General features: G+C 41.7%; 1 pseudogene; it reads right to left on the reverse strand.

Annotated features, from left to right (window-relative positions):
* Positions 1–525: 525 nt before the first annotated feature.
* Positions 526–1106, reverse strand: LOC119040196 (ADP-ribosylation factor 1-like; annotated as a pseudogene).
* Positions 1107–7797: the final 6691 nt, after the last annotated feature.

Here is a 7797-nt window from a genome sequence, read left to right on the forward strand (position 1 = left end):
GTTCCCTGCAGGCCAGTTCCCAGCAGGGGATGCACAAAAGGCAACCATACATTGATGTTTCTCTCCCTCTCTCCTTCCCTCCCCCTCTAAAGATAAATAAATAAAATCTTTTTAAAAAACCCAGTTGCGCCCTGGCTGGTGTAGCTTAGTGGATTGAGTGCGGGCCTGTGAAGCAAAGGATCGTGATTCGATTCCCAGTCAGGGCACATGCCTGGGTTGTGGGCCAGTTCCTAGTGGGGGACACATGAGAGGCAACCACGCATTGATGTTTCTCTCATTCCCTCTCTTCTTCCCTTCCCCTCTCTCTGAAAATAAATAAATAAAATATTAAAAAAAGAAAAAGAAAAAACCCAGTTGCACGCTGTGTCTGCTCATGTACAGCATGGTGAAGCGCACTGGGGACAGCCATGGGGATAGCTTCTGGCACCCACACCACAGGGGCATGGCTGCCACATGAGAGGAAAGCGAGGGTGAAGGAGGGAGTGAGGGGGAAGAGAGGAGCATGGCTCACTTCAGGTTCCAGAGCTAGTTGGACAGCCAGTCCAGTTTTTTATAGAGCCTGTCCTCACTGGTGGGACAGGTGACCTGAATGTACCAGTTCCTGTGGCACAGTAGTGCAGGACCAGCTTGCCTGTGATCTCTGCTGCATTCTTGGCATTGGGGATGTCCTTCTTGTTTGTAAACAGGAGTCAGAGGACAGAATCCCCGAGTTTGTCCTCTGCCAGCAACCACACAAGCTCCCCTCAGGCCTTGTTCATGCACCCTGGGTCAACCATAAAGATGAGACCTTGTGTGTTCTGGAAGTAGAGGCACCACAGAGGCTGGATCTTGTCTTGGCCACCCACGTGCCACACAGTGAGGCTGATGTTCTTATACTCCTGAGTCTCCATGTTGAAACCTATGGTGCAGATGGTGGTCAAGATCTCACTCAGCTTCAGTTTGTGCAGGATGGTGGTCTTCTTCCCCACAGCATCCAGGCCCACTGTGAGAACATGAGAACATGCATTTCTTTTTTGCCACAAAAGGCTCTGGAAGAGGCTCACAAAGATATTCCCTACAGTGTAGCTGGGATGGAAACTGGTTGGAGAAATCCTTGGAGATGGCATGGCAGCTGCTATACCCAGCCAGGTGTTGCCTTTGCTCCCCCAACTTTTCTCTCTTAATGTCTAAATCCCTATAGTCATGTTTACCCTCCAATTGGATCCCCAGTTTTCCTATGTTGTAACCCCACTTCAGTTATGTATACTTTTGGCCACAAATAATAGACAACTCTAAAATAGTGACTTAAATAAAGGTTTATTTGTCTTTTGTACCAAAAATTTCCTGGGATTGTCCAGACCTGATAAGGCTATTCAACAATGCCATGAGACCCTGGCTTTTCATCTCCACCATGCTTAGGGCAGTCTTTTATCTATTTGCTTTTTGTCTAATGGTTGCAAGGCAGCTGCTGCTGCTCCAGACCTCATGTCTGTATTATAGATAAGAAGGGGAAACAGCTACAGACAGGGCAAGAAGGCTAAGGACAAAAGACCTGGAGAGGCTTTGTTTTTTTTTATTCATAATGGAACACTCTCCCCATTATCATTCACTTACACCCCTCTGATGAGAATTGTCATATGGATACTCCTAGATGCAAAGGAAGCTGAGAAATCTAGTGCTTTTAGCCAGGCACATTTTTGCTCTGAACAAAAGTGGGATTCTGTAAGGAAGGAAGAAAAGGGAAATCCTTATTGGGCAAGCAACTGGTTGCATCTGCCATGAACTCCAACCATGAACTGCTTGCCTAGACCACCTTTCCTTTATTACTAAACCTCTCAGATACTGTGCTTTGACTGCTGGACTGACTTTCTCCTAGCAACTAGCTGATTTGTTCTTGTATTGCAGGATAGAGAGACCTGCCTGGTTTAACAACGCCACATGTGAAAAAGACCTTGATTTGATTGGAAAGTCAGTACAAGCTAACAGAGTAATGATGCTTCCAAAAGAGGTAATTAAATTTTAGGCTGCATTAATAGGAGTATAGAACCAGAACAAGAGAAAAGATGCTTCTGCTCTTCTCTACACTTGTTGCATCCCACCCAGAGAGCACTGTGCTCCATCCTGGACACCCAATGTAAACAGGGATACAATGACTGAGTGCACAGTGTAGAGACGTGAGTCACTAGGTTGATACACAATCAGCCACATCATATCAGGAACAGTTGAAAGACCTGGGCTGATTTTGTCTAGATGTGAGTAGACCCAGGGAAGAGCCCCCATAGAGGAAGGATCGCAAACAGTTATTTAAGTGAGGTTTCAGAGCCCAGGAAATTTCCAGTGGTTAAGTGGAAATATGGTGAATTAATAACACTAAAAACAAGCACTAATATGGTTCTTAGTATGTACCAGGTACGGTTATAAGCATTTATATACATTAATTCACTTAATCCTTCGTGACAACAATTCTGGAAGGTAGGAACTGTTATTGTTTCCATTTTCCAGATGAAGAAAGTAAGGGAGAGACGGGTTAAGTCACTTGTCTAAGGTTACAAAGTTAGCAGTTGGCTGAGATAGAATTTGAACACAAGAATGCATGCTTACCTTACATCCACTCAGAAGAGACTGGTGATTCTGGATAATTGCTTGGATTTATAGCAGAGAGCATTTGCAGCTTGCTTGATTGTTTGGCTGTGGTGGGTGAGATGGCACAGATAGGACAGAGAGATAGAGGACCTCATTTTAAGACCTACAACCTAGGGGATTCATGTTGGATATTTTAATACATGTGCAGTCAAAATCAAGAGAAGTGAATGTTCATAGTACAGTCTGTCTTGGGCTTTCCCTATCACCTCCAATTTTTAGTATGAGGAATCCAGCCTCATCCCTGGGTAACTGACACAGTGACCTTGCCCTAGACTCCATCCCACTCTAGGTTACAAGGATATAGCGGTGACCCCTCGGGGGACACCATTACTCTACAGCTTGTAGTATGCAGAGTCTTCATTTCTGGCAGCTGCCACAAACCCAGGCTGACAGAGCAGTTTTCAGACCACAAGGCTCAGAGACTGATAACTTCTCAAAGATACTAGGACCAAATTCACCCTGCCCCACATCTCCCAAAGTCATTATTCCACCCCGCAACTGGAAGCCTCACATCTACCTTCACATTGATTCTCATACTGCTCTGCTTTTTTCCTTACCCAATCAATCCCTCCAGTTTTTAAAAAAGAATATTTTATTTATTTATTTTTAGAGAGAGAGGAGGGGAGAGAGAAAGAGAGGGAGAGAAAAATTGACTGGTTGCCTCTCATGCACATGTATGCACCAATTAGTTGTCTGTCATACACATCCCAACTGGGACTGAACCTGCAACCCAGGCATGTGCAACCTGGAATCAAACATCAGATCTTTCTCTTTGTGGGACAGCATCTAGCCAACTGAGCCACACTGATCAGAGCACCCTCTGCTGCCATTTTTTCCTTAATTTTATTTTAATTGTTGTTCGTGTACAGTTTTCTGTCTTTTATTCCCATCCCAGCCCACCCCCAGCCCTCCTCACCTCCGTCTCATTTTCAACCCCCCTAGTTTTTGTCCATGTGTCCTTTATACTTGTTCCTGCAAACCCTTCCCCCTTTCCCCTGAAATTCCCTCCCCACTCCCCTCTGGACTCTGTCAACCTGTTCTCTATTTCAGTGTCTTTGGTTATATTTTGCTTGTTTGTTTATTTTGTTGTTCAGGTTCTTGTTAAAGGTGAGAGAGATCATATGGTATTTGTCTTTCACCGCCTGTCTTATTTTGCTTAGCATAGATCTGAAACAGCATTTGATAAGGAACAGCACCCATTTATGATAAAAACACTCAGCAAAGTGGGAATAGAGGGAGCATTCCTGAACACAATGAAGGCCACATATGAGAGACCTACAGCCAATATCATACTTAATGGACAAAAACCAAAAACTTTTCCATGAAGATCAGGAACAAGAAAAGGTTGTCCACTTTCACCAATTCTATTCAATATAGTATTGCAAGTTTTAGCCACAGTGATTAGACAAGAAAAGGAAATAAAAGGCATCCAAATTGGAAAGGAAGAAACAAAACTGTCATTGTCTGCAGATGACATGATAGTGTACATAGAAAATCCTATAGACTCTGCCAAAAAAGCTCCTCAACCTAATAAATGAATTTGGAAGAACAGACGGATACAAAGTCAATATCCAAAAATCAATGGTATTTTTGTATACCAACAATGAAACAGCAGAAGCAGAAATCAAGAAAAAAATACCATTCAATATAGCAAAAAGAAAAATAAAATACCCAGGAATATACCTAACCAAGGAGGTAAAAGACCTGTATGCAGAAAACTACACAACACTGAAGAAAGAAATCAAGGAAGACACAAACAAATGGAAACATATACTGTGTTCATGGATCAGAAGAATTAACATCATCAAAATGTCCATACTACCCAAAGCAATTTACAGATTCAATGCAATACCTATTAAAACACCAATGGCATATTTCACAGACATAGAACAAACACTTCAAAAATTTATATGGAACCATAAACAACCATGAATAGCTGCTGCAATTTTGAGAAAGAAGAACAAAGTAGAAGGGATCACAATACCTGATGCCAAACTGTATTACAAGGCCACTGTAATCAAAACGGCCTGGTACTGGCATAAAAACAGGCATATAGACCAATGGAAGGGAACAGAGAGCCCAGAAATCAACCCAAGTTTCTATGGTCAATTAATATTCGACAAAGGGGGCAGCAACATAAAATGGAGTAAAAATAGCCTCTTCAACAAATGGTGTTGGGAGAACTGGACAGCTACATGCAAAAAAATGAAACTTGAGCACCAACTTACACCATACACCAAAATAAATTCAAGGTGGAAAAAAGACTTAAATATAAGCTGTGACACCATTAAGGTTCTAGAGGAGAACATAGGCAGGAAAATCTCAGATATTTCATGCAGCAACATTTTTACTGATATGTCCCCTAGAGCAAGGGACATAAAGGAAAGAATAAACAAATGAGATCTCATCAAAATAAAAAGCTTCTGCTGCCTTCTTATGTGAGGATATTTGTTTTTTCTAGTACCGTAGATTCAGGAGGTGGGATAGGTGTTTTCTTTGCTCCTCATTACTTTCAGACCATTTGTTTTTCTCCCTCTTGCTGAAGCTACAGCTCTTTTGAGGCTCACGTCATTTTGATACAACACTCACCCCTTCACATTGTTTTCAAGTACAGACCTCCTAGTTGTATCCTCTATAGTGGGTTGAATTGTATCTCCAAAAAATATATGTTGAAGTCCCAACCCCCAGTACCTTTGAAGGTGACCTTATCTGAAAGTAGAGTCTCCATAGATATAATCAAGTGAAGATGAGGTCATACAGGATTAAGGTGGGCTCCTGACTGGTGTCCTTACAAAAAGAGAGAAATTTGGACACAGAGACACACACAGAGGAAAGATGGCCATGTGATGACAGTGGCGGAGACTGGAGAAATGGGTCCACAAGCCAAGCCAAATAATTTGAAGGATTGTTGGCAACCACTAGAAACTTGTAGAGATGCATGAAATAGACCTCCCTTGGATCCTCTGGAATGAACCACCCTTTCCAACACCTTGATTTAGGATTTCTGGCCTCCAGAACTGTTAGAGAATATACTTCTGTTGCTTTAGGCAGCCCAGTTTATAGTGATTTGTTTCAGCAGTTCTAGGAAATGAACACATTCCCTTTCTCAATGAAGATTTCAGATTCTGTCTCACTGGTGTACCCCCCTCACCTGCCTACTGCAAGGCCTGCAATCATTCTAGGGGGTTTCAATGTCCATGTTGATGATTCACCCATCACCTGGATCTTGTGGTTCCTAAATATCCTCATCCACTTCACCTCAACCAATTAACTATTGGGTTGGCTGAAAAGTCCATGCGATTTTTTCTGTAAGTTGGCTCCAGTAGTGCTTAGTTGTCTTTAACTTTATTCAAAACAATTTTGTTAGATTATATTGTGACAGCTGTCATATCAGCATGCATTTTTTATTTTTATTTTTTTATATATTTTAATTTATTTTTAATTTTTTATTGATTATGCTGTTACAGTTGTTCTATTCCCCCTTCATTCCTCTCCACCCTATCCCCCCATCCCCACCATTACCCCCCCTTTAGTTTATGACCATGTGTCTCAAGTCCTTTAGATTCTATATTTCCCATGCTATTCTTGCCCCCCCATCTATTTTAAGACTTTTCACTTTCCAGGATGACTATTTCAAATCTTTTTCACTCTTTTCTTAAATCTCAAGCCTCCACATCTACACTCTCACTCTGTCTCATAACAGATAACCTCATTGTTGACTTCACTGGGAAGACCAAAATATCAGGCAGGGACTTGGCTTCCTACATTACTTCATCCCTCTGTAGGACTTTCCTTCTGTCACAGAGCATGATGTGTCTTTTCTTCTCAGAGGAACATTCCCTGCACTGATGTTTTGTAGTTTATCCCTGCCCACCTTCTCACACTATAGACAATCCCTTTTCTCTCCTATGTAATCAACCTCTTCCTCTCAACTGGAGCCTTTTCAGTAGCAGGTAAAAGAGTATTTTCCATCTTAAAACAATGTCCCCCTCACTTCCACAACCTCCTCCATTCATTCTTCTACCCTTCCCAATAAAATGCTCAAGACAGTTATCTATATTCACTCCTCAGCCAACTTCAATCAGGCTTCTGCCTTGTCACTACCCTAAAAGTGCTTCTACTCTGGTCACCGATGACCTTCGTGCCATTAAATCCAAAATGTGCTTTCAAGCCATAATCCACTTGACTTCTCAGTGATATTTGGCATAACTGACCATTTCCTCTGTATTGGGACACTTTCTTCAGTTGGCCTCCTTTTTTGTTGTTGTTTTTCTCCTACTTCCCTGAGAATTCCTTGGTTTGTTTTGGGGCTCATTTTTCTCTAACTACCTTGGAAATGTTGGAATTCCTCAAAGCTGCCTTATGTTCTCACTCTAGACCCCTCACTAGGAAATCTCATCCATGCACATGGTATGGATCTTATTTTTACAAGGGGGGACTCCCAAAATCCCCAAATCTATTCATAAGAAATTGTGTATTTATTTATTTATTTATTTAATTTTTTTTATTGATTATGCTGTTACAGTTGTTCTATTCCCCCTTCATTCCCCTCCACCCTATCCCCCATCCCCACCATTACCCCCCTTTAGTTTATGACCATGTGTCTCAAGTCCTTTAGATTCTATATTTCCCATGCTATTCTTGCCCCCCATCTATTTTCTATCTACTGTCTATGCTACTTATTTTCTGTACCTTCTCCCCCTTCTCCTCCTCCCACTCCCCTGTTGCTAACCCTCCTTGAGATCTTCATTTCTATGTTTCCACTCCTGAGCTAGCTGTCCTTTTAGTTTGCTTTTGTTTTAGGTGTGGTTGTTAATAACTGTGAGTTTGTTGTCCTTTCACTGTTCATGTTTCTTTAACTTCTTTTTCTTAGATAAGTCCCTCTAACATTTCATATAATAAGGGCTTGGTGATGATGAACTCCTTGAATTTGATCTTATCTGAGAAGCACCTTATCTGTCCTTCCATTCTAAATGAAAGTTTTGCTGGATAGAGCAATCTTGGTTGTAGGTCTTTGGATTTCATGACTTGGAATACCTCTTTCCAGCCCCTTCTTGCCTGTAAGGTCTCTTTTGAGAAATCTGCTGACAGTCTGATGGGGACTCCTTTGTAGGTGACTGTCCCCTTAGCTTTTGCTGCTTCTAGGATTCTCTCCTTCATTTTAATTTTGGCTAA

This window comes from Artibeus jamaicensis, unplaced genomic scaffold (genome assembly GCF_021234435.1).
Source record: "Artibeus jamaicensis isolate MK-2021 breed Jamaican fruit bat unplaced genomic scaffold, CSHL_Jam_final scaffold_2375, whole genome shotgun sequence".
NCBI lineage: Eukaryota > Metazoa > Chordata > Mammalia > Chiroptera > Phyllostomidae > Artibeus > Artibeus jamaicensis.